Raw genomic sequence first — 12,575 nt, 5'->3', positions numbered from 1 at the left:
TTTCTGGCAATTCTTAAAGCAAATATTTTCATTCGAATCTTCACCTAACTTTCTGGGCTTTCGTGAAATTAATATGTAAAAATAATTTAAAAAATAACTATTAATAGTAACAACTGGAGAAATAATATAGAGGATAGAACATTTGTGTATCATGTAGCTAATCTTGATCACCAGCACCTTAAAGAATCTTTTGAGACCTGACAGAAGTGATTGCTGAGCACAGAGCTTGGAATACCCCCTAACCAACATCAAGTGTCCCCCCCAAATTAAACAATTATCAATAGTAATATAATTTACTGCATAAATTGTGATTTTATGTAACATTTCAATAATGTCAAGAGAAACAAAATTTCCCTAATAATTTAAAAATAGTATATTGTGTCATATATACACAGATAAATATATGTTATAGATAAATAGATAAAGTGCGCTGTCTATGTATATATGTAAATTGTATATACATATTAATATTACACAGTTGCAAGAAAAAATGCAACCATGTAGTTCATTGAAATTGAGATAGAACCATGTACTTTACATTAAAACAAGTCAGAAAAATAAATACCAGATGATCTCACTTATCTGTGATATATAGATTAACAGAAAAAGGGAAAGGAAGTTTCAATGAATGATGCACAGATTACACTAACTTATAGAACTGATATGGTTAAGAAAAGAGAAAAAAACAACAAGGTGGTGATTAAGAAAAGATGAACAAGAGGAGAGGAGGCAGGGGCCTCAGACACATTGACAGTGTAGTGGTGTGTTATATATGCCATAAAACCAACAAAACTCAAACCATAAGATCCAAATCACAAAAATTAAACTTTAATATGTGTCTGTCAACACACAATATGGGGAGTAGATTGGGATCATTGGTGGAGGGAAATTGACACCATTGATAAATTGGTATTGGACTATCATATCACTAAAACTTAACAATGAATAACTTTGTAAGTCACAATTATAATTATAATTATAATTATAATTATAATTATATATTATATATAATTATAAAATTTATAAAAAATATTATAATTATAAATTATAATTATAAAAATATATAAATTATATATATAAATTATAAATTATAATTATAAAAATTATAAAAAATATTATAATTATAAATTATAATATAATTTTATAAAATAACGAAGTTTTTTGTATGCATCTCAACACCATGTGCTTCTCTTAGCAGTTGAGGGGGGGTCATGTGGGAATGTTGTAATGTTGCACTGGTGAAGGGGGGTGTTCTTTTTATGACTGAAACCCAACTACAAATATGTTTGTAATCATGATGCTTAAACAAATACATTTAAAAATATATAGGGGCAGATGAGGTGGTGCTAGAGGTAAGGTGTCTGCCTTGCAAGCGCTAGCCAAGGAAAGACCATGGTTCCATCCCCCAGCGTCCCATATGGTCCCCCACAAGCCAGGGGCAATTTCTGAGCACTTAGGCAGGAGTAACCCCTGAGCATCAAATGGGTGTGGCTCGAAAAACCAAATATATATATATATATTTATATTTATATATATCTACAGTAATTAAAAATAATAAAGATATCTAAAGATTTGTTTAAATCTTACTCAAATATCTTTGTTATTATTTGTATTTTAATGAAATATTTTAGGAGCCAGTCCATAAAATATTGGTATCTATTCAGACAACTACCCAGCCTATAACTCACTCTTTCTAAATATGTACTCTCTCTTTTTTTTAATGATTAAGCATGCAAAATGGTTTCATTGAATCCACCATCTTCTACATATGGGTTTGCTTTCAATGTTATTCCTCCACCTACTACTACACTACTATGTCTGCCTACACACTCACAAAACAGAGGAAGGAACCAAGAACTGATATTTTCGAATTTCAGAGACAGGAACAAAAGTCAACTCAAGGTTACTCTGCTGCTATTTTGGAACATCAGTCCCTCTGATAAGATTAAAAAAAAAAGTTCAAACAAAATAGAAAGAGAATCAATGAGAATCAAAGGGAACTCTGATAAAAAAGGAAGTGACAGGTAACAACCTGCTTGCAGTGGCCCTAAGGATGTGTATTTTTTTTGCTGAGACAAGAAAATAGGTGTAGAATAGACAAAAGGAGCTTATTCACACAATTGGCTTCTTTACCCAAACAGCCAATTGCTGTGACTATCTGCCTCATATAACAAAGACTTGTCTCTCACAACTAGTACTAAGTATTTAGCTCAGACTTAGAATCTTCTAATGTAATAAAATATCTCAGTTTGTATATAAATCAATCTTTTTTGTGTTTGTTTTTTGGGCTACACCTGCATCTCTTTTTTTATAAATATAATTTTTATTTTAATCAGAGTGGCTTACATATCATTGACAATAATATTTTAGGTACATATTAACATAAAATCAGGGGAATTCCTATCACTGAATTGTCCTCCCTCCATCTCCGTTCCCGTCCTATCTCCCATATCCTCCTCCCTCATCCCCCCCCCCCAGCTGCCAGAATAAGTGGTCCCCTTTGTGCCTAGCTAACTACTTAGTGGTCCTACCCCTGTTGGTTTTTGTATCTGCCTTATTTCCAGCTCTAATTGGGAGGCGAGACTACATAGTTCAAGTTATGTGGTTTTGTTTGAAGAAGAGAAAAGTAATAAACTGGGGAAAAAAAATCAAATACGCCGAAAATGGCCGAAGTCCTTCTGGAGACTCTCATCCTAGGTTGGAGAGACAAGGGGGGGAAAGAAAGTGAAACACAACAACAGTACAAAAAGAGGTGTCAAATAAAATATCCAGTGAGCACTCCAACACTAAAGATAAGCACCATATAAAAGCCATGGTCTTGAGATAAAACACATGGCAGAGCACAAAAAGGAAGAAAATAAAAAAATAAATAAATATAAATGGAGACAATTTCAATATCCACACCAAAACAAAGAAATCTACAAAGACTAGATAAATAAGAAAAATTGTTTTGTGCTTTTTGCCTTTTTTTCCCCTTTTTTTCTTCCCTCCTGCACAGGCACAGTAAATATTGGGGTCAATTGAAAAGGAATTCCCTTGGCCTAAGAGATACAGGGTTTCTCCACCCTTGAAGTATATTGTCATGGGATTAACTATAGACTCCTTTCAGGTTCATTTACTCTTCCCTTGGTGCTTTTGTAGTGTATGGAAGACTTCTGCTCTGTCCTGGGTGATAAAATCAGACCTCTGTATCTAGAGATATTGGTATCTGCACAGGTCAGGGAGTGGAACTTATTATGAAGTCTTTCTTTGTGGTTCTAGAAGTTCTGTACCTTCAGTGTCATTTTAATTCATCTTCTGTGGTTGGTGGTCTTGGTCTTTGCATTGATCTAGGATGGGGCCTGGGATAGCGTCTTTTGTTATGTTTCCAGAAAACCCATTCCATTGCAATTGTCTCAGACAGACCTCTGGAACTAGAGATCTTGGTTGCTGTGCAGGTCATAGCTCAAACCCTAGATTAGGGCATATTTTATTGGTCCCAGGAAAAATACAGTCTGGTCATGGTTCTATCAGTCAGTCCTCTGTAAATCGCTATCTTGGCATTTGGACAGACAAAAGGGTGACAAGTCTTCTGATTTTGTCTTATCGTTAGCTGGTGAGGTAGGATAACCTGCTTTTAGGTCAAGTTGTTCCCAGTTTCCTCATTATCAGGATATCATATTAGGAAACAGATCCCATCCGGGACATCCTTAATATTGCCCGGACATCAACAAGTGCCACATCTCTTAGGATTTACTCCTGGATCCATGATCAGAAATCTCTCATGGCTCAGGGGACCATATGGGAATCAGGGGATTGAACAAGGTCCGTCCTGAGTCAGCTGCTTGCAAGGCAGACACCCTACCTCTGTGCCATCACTCCAACCCCAAATCAACCATTTTGTTCATGAAAATCACAACATGCTTGATCTAAGACAATCAACTGCTACATAATCTAATATGTATCATGTAGTAAAATTATCTTATCAGTATATTAAGTAAAGTCAGAGAAAAATTCAGCAGTAACAAATTACTTAGAATATTAAAAATAGTACATCTTAACAAATAAAATTGTATAAAATGATAAAATAAAATCATAGTAATAAAATATGTTTTAATTTAAAAAGTTTAAAGAGATAATTATAGAAATTAAGATTCCTCTCTTACAAGCAAGTGACATGGTTAAACTCTGAAATTCCCTAGAACCACCAGGGGTGATCATTGAGCAAAATCCAAGAGTAATCTCTGAGTAAATGAGGTTGACACTAAAGAAAATGAATAAATAAAACCCCCAAACACAATATTTTGGATGATCTCTCTCTACTAAAACAGAAGAGAAGGATAAGTGGATTTGAGGATATGTGCTTGAAATATACCCAATCTACAACAAAAGTGAGAAACTAAGCCAAATTTTTAAGAAAGTGAAGAGTACCAAAGACTTATAAAACAATTATCTACTCTATAATGCCAGTCTCCCAGAGGAGAAAATATGGGGGTTTACAATTTTGTTTACACAATGATTAAAAATGCTCCAAATTTGACAATACAAATGATCATATTTAATAATTGCAGTAAACTGAAAAAGGATAAATCAAAGTGACCTATATCAAGATAAATTATAATTAATCATCTAAAAACTGAAACAAAAATAAATCTTTATATCATTTAATTGAAGAGAAATAACATATTGACTTGTGAAACCAATTCACATGATGGTGGATTTCTCAAGAAGTTAATCGACTCAGAGTTCTATATCTACTAACACAGACATTGACAAATAAAGGAGAATATAACATCAGGCAGAGAATATAACATTAGCAGAATCATCTTTAAGATACCTAGAGATTTTTTAAAGAAAAATAAAACCCTTCCTTTCTTCCCTCCTCCCTCTCTCTCTTACTTCCCTTCTTCTTTTACCTCCCTCACATTTTTTCTTCCCGTTCTCCAAAAAAAAAAAAAAAGAAAAAGAAAACAGTAAAACAATTTTAATTGTAAAAATAAAAATTGTCATTGTAATCTAATAGGACTAGTGGAAGGAGAAGCTCTAGGTGAATTTAGTCTTTGTCACTTTAATTCTCAATCAAAAAAGTAGCCAATACAAATGAAGATGATGAAATAACTAAGGGTGGAAGATGGTATCACTTAGAAGAAACTCCCATCCAACTTTGCACTGGCTCTGCATTCTTAACACATGCCTATTCAGAGTACTGGATCAGGAAGGGCCTGAGCTCAGAGGACAGATGCATATATACTGAGCACAGGAATTTAAACCTCTAGCATCATGACCATGCCAGAGTCTAAGAAATCTGGGAAAAGATGACAGAAATGGCTAGGTGTATGACTAAGAGAGACATAGAAACAGCTACAGAGCACAGGGATGTCACCCACACATAGCAGCAGGCTGAGAGATAAAGAAAGCCAGGACAAAGGGGTTAGGAAACCATTGGAATATAATCTAAAGAGGCTTGGGACATGATTTCAGACTAAAAAAGCATACACAGAATAGAGAGTTATGCCGACATTGAATGAGTAAAGTAGACCTTGAAGAATATGGCCAGAGATCATACAGGAGGTGAGGTGAACAGCACCTAAGACAGAATGAATGACATAGTTCACTAATAAAGAAGAGGCCTGAATATTTGAGTGGAAACTGTATTTATATACTTAAATGGTACAATAAAATCTAATTTATTAATCTTCTGAGTTTTTTTGCAAATATTTTATTTGATTCTCAAGAACCTACCAACTTAAGATAAACCACTTTGGCACTCACAAAAGCATCAGGATGAATTACAAATGGAATAAAGAAGACAAATTCTTCTATATAAATAGCAGACTATAATTTAACTCATAAGTTTTTTGGCTATATTTTCTGATTAAAACAAATATAAAACACCACTATAAACGCACAAAACACTGGATTTTAAAAGTGGAGATGATGAAGTGACTTAAATGAAATGACATTTTACACTTCACTTACTGAAGTAAGTTCAACACTAGTAGATTTCACACCTAAAATTCCCAAACAGAAAAATACTGGAAAAATGTTGCAAGAGTTTAGTGCTTGACTTGAAGATTGCTGAGTATGGTTGGATACTGAAACCACATATGGTTCCCTGAGAACTACTAGGAATTATTCCTGATTCTTGTGAACAGAACTGGGTAAATGAGAGGAAGAGAGTGTGTGTGTGGAGGGGTCTCTGTAGGGTGGGCTCAGAAAAAGAAAAAAATAGACTTACCAAATGCAAATTATTAAATACATCAAACTAAAGACAAAATAAGCAAAGTTGCAATGAGTTGTTACAGTAATCTTTGTGTGTATGTATGTGTTTGTGTGTATTGTAGGTGTGGGAAGCACACTCAGCAATGATCAGGAGTTATTCCTGGCATTGCACTAAGGAATTTCTCCTGGTAGTATGCAGTGCGACATAAGGAGTGCCAGGAAAGAATCCAGGTAGACCAGGTGCAAGGCAAACATCCACCTGCTCCATCCCCTAATTTAGAATTAATATCAATAGAATTTAGAATTAAATATGTTGTGTGAATCTGACTAAAACTTTTTAAGCTTTTAACTTTTTTTCCTTCAATTTTACTATTTTTCTTATTGTGACCAAAGTGAATTACAAATCTTTCACAGTAATATTTAAGATACATAGTGACAATGAATGAGGGGCATTCCCACTACCAGTGTTGTCCTCTCTCCACTTCTGTACTTTACAGGCATGCATACCGTATCTCCCTCCTTTACCCCCCAGAATTCTATTGTAACTGGCCCCGACTTGAATAGCTTGTTGTAGATTGGGTATCAATTTGTTGTCGTTGACTTTGGATTTGGTGTTCAAGTTTGATCATTTTGTACTTCCTCTAAACGTTCATAAGACATACAACTCTCTAGTCCTGGTACCATTCGTACCCCCTCCCCTCAATTTATGAGACTGGATAAGATTGAAGCCTCATCCCCCACCCGTATTTCCTAGGTAACTTGACCTTACCTGCAAGACCCCGCCCATTCTTAGGAGGGGTCTTGGAAAAGGTAGATAAGGCCTTTGACCCAGGGGATTAGGGCCCTTCTGCCCTGCTGGGCTCTCTGGCTTTTGGGTCTCTGCCTTTTGGTCTTTGACCAGCATGGAGGTCAAAGGGAAGATGGCTGAAAGGAGTTAAGATGCAGAGCTACCTAAGAATGGCTGTGCTTGAAAGGTTATGAGATAGGCCACACACATGTGGTGAATAGGGCATGAATAAAGCTGATACTTCCTGATGCCTGCCTGTGAGTGAGTTCAATACCCATCGCTTTCCTGGACCCCAGACCCACCGGTTCATGGGGGATGAAGCCACGTGGCCAGGGCCTAAGGACAAAGGCCTCCAACCATCGCCATCCACTACCATCCTTAATTATTTGATACTACATAAGATGATTCAACTTATGTGATTCTGATGGAGATAAAAAGGAAAATAAAAAAAAAGGAAAGATTGGGTGGAGTTTGTCTGGTTGTTATAAATATCAATTTAGAATAAGAAAGGGAAAAAAGAAGAAAAAGGTAACAAAACAATACAAAAAAAACCCCAAAAAACAAAAAACAACAGCAAAAAGAACAAATAAAAACCCGAACCAGCAGCAACAAAAACAAATTTTACTATTTCAATAGGTACCTTTTGTTAGTTTCAGGGTGTTCACAAATTATTTAATGTCTCTGTGTTCAAGGATCTCTTCTGGTGGGGTTCAAGGAACCATAAAAGGTTCTGGGAATTGAACTTTAGACACACTCAAAGCAAACCCCTGCTTGGTATCTGATCTCTCCAGTCCATACAACTAGTAGAAGGAACCTAGTGATTTGTATTGTTTATCTGCAGTTTGTAATAAATTATGCCTAGTTTTTCTTTACCTATATGGTCATTCATTTCACATAAAACATATAATTGAATTTCACTGTACTTATAATGTCTATACCTTTAATTTTAGGAAATATCAATACAGTACTTTCAATAGTATATTTTACTCATCACTGCATATATTAGTTAATTTTATCATCATCATCATCATCATCATCATCATCGTCATATTCATCACAATGTGCTTTTAAGTCTTAGTTCCTGGAGAGAAACCAAAGATTCTCACATGGGAGTTTACATGTATAAGAACTCATGAGGAGAGAGACATGTTCAGCAGAGGTATGCATTGAATTATCAAAACATTTAAATAAAGTCCACACCTGATAATTGTCATTATTCCCTTCTTTCTACTCTATATTGTAGCCACAAATTTGACAAGTACTATCATTTCCATCTTTGGAGAGGGCATCTTCAAATGGATGGTTTTAAAATAATTTAGCTAGATCTTTCAGAAGCAACATTTGGAAGCTCAGCATGACATTACTGAAAGGGGTTCTTTATTAACTTACCACCTATCATATAACATTTGCTCTTGTGTTTGTGTGTAGTTTCTTAGCCACTGTATTATATAGTCCATATATTCATTTTTCATTATATACCATATTAACTTTCTTTAAATTAATGAATAGGAATCAAAAGGATAGCATAGTGGTGTCGAACACTTAGCTTGTCTATAAGCAACCCACATTCAATTCCCAACATCCCATATGATCCCCCGAGCCTATCAGGAGTGCAACTCCTGAGCACAATCAAGTGTGGCTCACAAACAAAATAAATCATATAAATTTATAAAAATAAAGTAAAATAAATTATATAAAACTGGGTACTGCAAGTGGCATAGTAAATCTTTGTCTACAAAAATATTAGCAATGATATCAATAGGTACAAAAATTGCATAATTTCCACAGTCCATCCAACAATAAGACACCAAGACATATATGTTAGTTTCTATTTTTTTTCTTTTTCTTTTACTGATAATATATGAGTTTAATAATAGACTGCTGTTCACACACATGACTTGAGAGACCTTAAACTGTAATTCCGACATTTACAACAATGGGATACAGACCAGTTGGCAACCTAAAATAAACTGGACTCTTACAACTACCCTGTAAATATAGTTCTTCTATCCAAAATGATGTCATCTCACATGAAAACAGTTATTGCAGGGAAGCAGGGGAACCAGATATCTAGCTACGTGGGAGAAATTAAAAAAAAAAAAAAAGCATCTTCATGGCTGGAGGAAGGAGATTGTCTGTACTTCACTGTGCTGCTTTTCTCTTCTTACTCTTGTTCTTTTTGTCCCTCTTCTTCAGGCCATCCATGTTAGCTTTCAACAGATTTGAGTAAGCCATCTGAAACTTATTCACTTCTTTGGAGCTCACCACCATGCTGATCTTCCTCTTCCCGTCGTGGCTCTTAGCAGACACTTGTTGTCAGCGGGCTCAAACCCTTCCACAGATCCCTATCTGGGAATGGGCTTGGTGCGACCGTCGTACTTCTTGAGGGTGATGAATACGCTGCCCGTCAGCCGGCACTTCTGGAAGAGCCTGGTCAGCTCCGTCAGGAACTGCTCACTCTTCAACAGCACCATGGCGGCGCGCAGGCTCTCTCTCGGGCCGCGCAGGCCGCTGCCAGAAGTGTTAAGTTTCTTTTAATTAGCAATGATAAACAAGCTATAAATGAAAATATCTGATAAATAAAGACAATAATAAATAATAAAAAGTATTTAAAATGATAATAAAGGCAATCTGATTCCCTATATTACCTTCCATTTATAGATGATTTCATTCTTTTAATCTGTGTCAAATAGCTGTGAATGCTCATGACTTTGCTTGGTATGTTATCACCACGAAGGCCAAAATAAAAATTTTATATTTATAGTGTTTTGCATTTTGCATTCTTGCTTAGTCTGATTATAAATAGAGTTTCTTAAATTAGGGAGCTCCCCTTTTATTTTAATTGACTCTAATTATAAAACCTACGAAAGTAGAACGAGTCTTTGAAGACTGTTTTAACTGAAATACAATGAAGTGATATCAAGAAGAAAATTTCAGATTATTTCATATTACATTTAAATTTTGGTAGTTAGTTCACTGTTTTTTCACTGCTTATTTCTTAATGTTATTCCACAGAGATCACAGTTTTAGATTTTCTTTTAAAAATCTGCACTACACATGTGTAAAGGATGATGAAATTTGCAATTTTCTACAACATGGATGGAATTAGAAGTTATGTGGGGCCGGGCGGTGGCGCAAGAGGTAAGGTGCCTGCCTTGCCTGCACTAGCCTTGGACGGACCGCGGTTCGATCCCCCGGCGTCCCATATGGTCCCCCAAGCCAGGAGCAACTTCTGAGCGCATAGCCAGGAGTAACCCCTGAGCGTTACCGGGTGTGGCCCAAAAACCAAAAAAAAAAAAAAAAAAAAGAAGTTATGTTAAATTAAAAACAGCCAGAAGAAGGTTAAACACAGGGTGATATCATTCTTATGTGATATTTAGAATAATTGTACATGAGAATAATGGCTTAAAGGAGGGATCCTTAGATCATCCATGGCCCTAGAATATCAGGTTAAGGAAAGAAACAGAGTAGAGAAAAGGAAGAAAGACAGATGAGAAGTAAAAGAGTGGGGGGTAGAAGTCAGGGGGATTCAGTTACTTCTATGGGTACTGAAAGGTAAATCCTAGAGGCTGTTTGCTGTAAATATGGCTGACCCAGCTTTAATTGACATAAGGTCCTCTGAAATGATCTTTGAGAAAGACAGGAGTAAATCCACATGCCCTCCTAGAGTTATCTTAATTGACACATTTTAATTTTAAGTGGTTTTCAAATTCCTCATTCATTAACATTAATAAATACTTTTACTCACATATTTGGAAACTTAAATACAACATTGCATTAAAAAATTCTTTAAATGAGGCCAGAGCAGTGGCACAAGTGGTAAGGCATCTGCCTTGCACATGTTAGTTTAGGACAGACCGTGGTTCCATCCCCGGATTCCCATATGGTCTCCCAAACTAGGACCGATTTCTGAGAGCATAGCTCGGAATAACCCAAGAGTGTAGCCAGGTGTGACCTAAAAACCGAAAAAAAAAAAAAAAGCCTTTGTAGTCATTCATTCAGTTTAGATTTTTTTTAAATTATCCTAACATCACTTTATCATTGAGTTTGGAATAGTATATTATAAGCTCATTTGGAGAAAGGACATAAACCTGCTCAAACTGAATTTTATTTTATGTGTATCATTAATAAAATTTGGGGTCCATTTCCACCAGTGCTCTGAGATTACTCCTGGCTCTATGCTCAGGTGTTACTCTTGTTGTTGTGTAAGGGGCGCTCTGGGTTTCTGAGAATTACACCTGGGTCAGTCACATGCAATCCAAGCTGATTGCACACTGAACTATTCCTCCAGTCGTTAAATTGAAATTTAGTATTAGATAATTTCACATTGCTCCAGATTTCCATTAAAAAGTGTATTGAGTTTGAAAAATGCTAAGATTAAAAATAATATTTCAAAACAGACAATCAACACACTTTTCTGCAAGAGAAAACATGAATGAACAAGCCGTATATGTAATACAACACTTAGTTAAAGGCTACTGCATCTTTAACCATACTTAATAAATACACATAACAAATTTGTGGGAAAGTTACAGCTATCATTCTAGTTCTGATTCTTGTAAATTAGGTCTGTTCTATTTTCCACAGCATACAAGGGGAGTTTCTAATACTTAAAAATAAAATAAAATTATTGTTTCAAAATTGTTTTAAAATTTTATTATCATCTGTTGTTTGACATTATTGTTTGAAATGCAACATTGCCTCCTGGTTTGTTATGCTAGGTTTAGATAATATTTTCTCAACCTAGATTTATTTTGTATGCAATTTATTTAATCCTCAGAAAAAGCTAAGCTTTTTTGGTAACATCTATATATCTATTTTTAATGATAAATACTACAAATACTGCTTTATTTCCTTCTTCTGCTGGGAATTTAACAATATCACATTTTATTAATATATGTTATAACCTTCTATTTAGAAATCGTTAGTCTGCATTTAAGCCCTTGTTTCTCTACTCACAGAATTGCACATTTCTATTATTTATCAGACATATAATCTCTAGAAGTAAGCAATTTTGCCACCTCATTTATTTTCTCTATTAGAATTATTCTTTGTGACTTAGAATTGCTGCTAAAATATTTAAAATACAGATAACTTTAAGGGCTATTAAAGAACAGGTGTAATTTGAAAGAAAATTAGATGTTTCATCTTGTTTCAAGAAACTTATAATCCTTGGAAAATGAAATGAGGTTATGGGTAAAAAGGAAGTGCAGCATGTTGGATGATTTTGTTAATATAAAAGAGGGCTCAAATATATTCCAATAAGAATAGAAATCCCAAGTAGATTTTTGAGTCCTTAATATATAGCAATTCCTATTTATTTTTATAGGTTTTATGTATACTATGTACACTTTGATAAAATATACCCATGATATTATGATAAAATAATATACTTCTGTTTACTTTGATAAAAATTAATTTTGTATTCAGCATGGAGCAATTGTAAAAGAAATACTGAATTTAGGTTAAGCCCAAGAATGAACAAGTTTATTTTAAATGCACAATGAAATTGCGTACATTAACAGGGCTGTTAACTTCTATAGCAAATTGTTGTGCTTTTTATTGATTACATTTCATATATCGATCT

General features: G+C 34.8%; 1 pseudogene; it reads right to left on the bottom strand.

Annotated features, from left to right (window-relative positions):
* Positions 1-8,847: 8,847 nt before the first annotated feature.
* On the bottom strand, positions 8,848-9,486 carry LOC126005634 (signal recognition particle 14 kDa protein-like; annotated as a pseudogene).
* Positions 9,487-12,575: the final 3,089 nt, after the last annotated feature.

The sequence above is a fragment of the Suncus etruscus genome, chromosome 1, assembly GCF_024139225.1.
Source record: "Suncus etruscus isolate mSunEtr1 chromosome 1, mSunEtr1.pri.cur, whole genome shotgun sequence".
Classification (NCBI taxonomy): domain Eukaryota; kingdom Metazoa; phylum Chordata; class Mammalia; order Eulipotyphla; family Soricidae; genus Suncus; species Suncus etruscus.
Note: the sequence above shows the minus strand (reverse complement) of the source record. Positions and strands in the feature narration are given on the sequence as shown.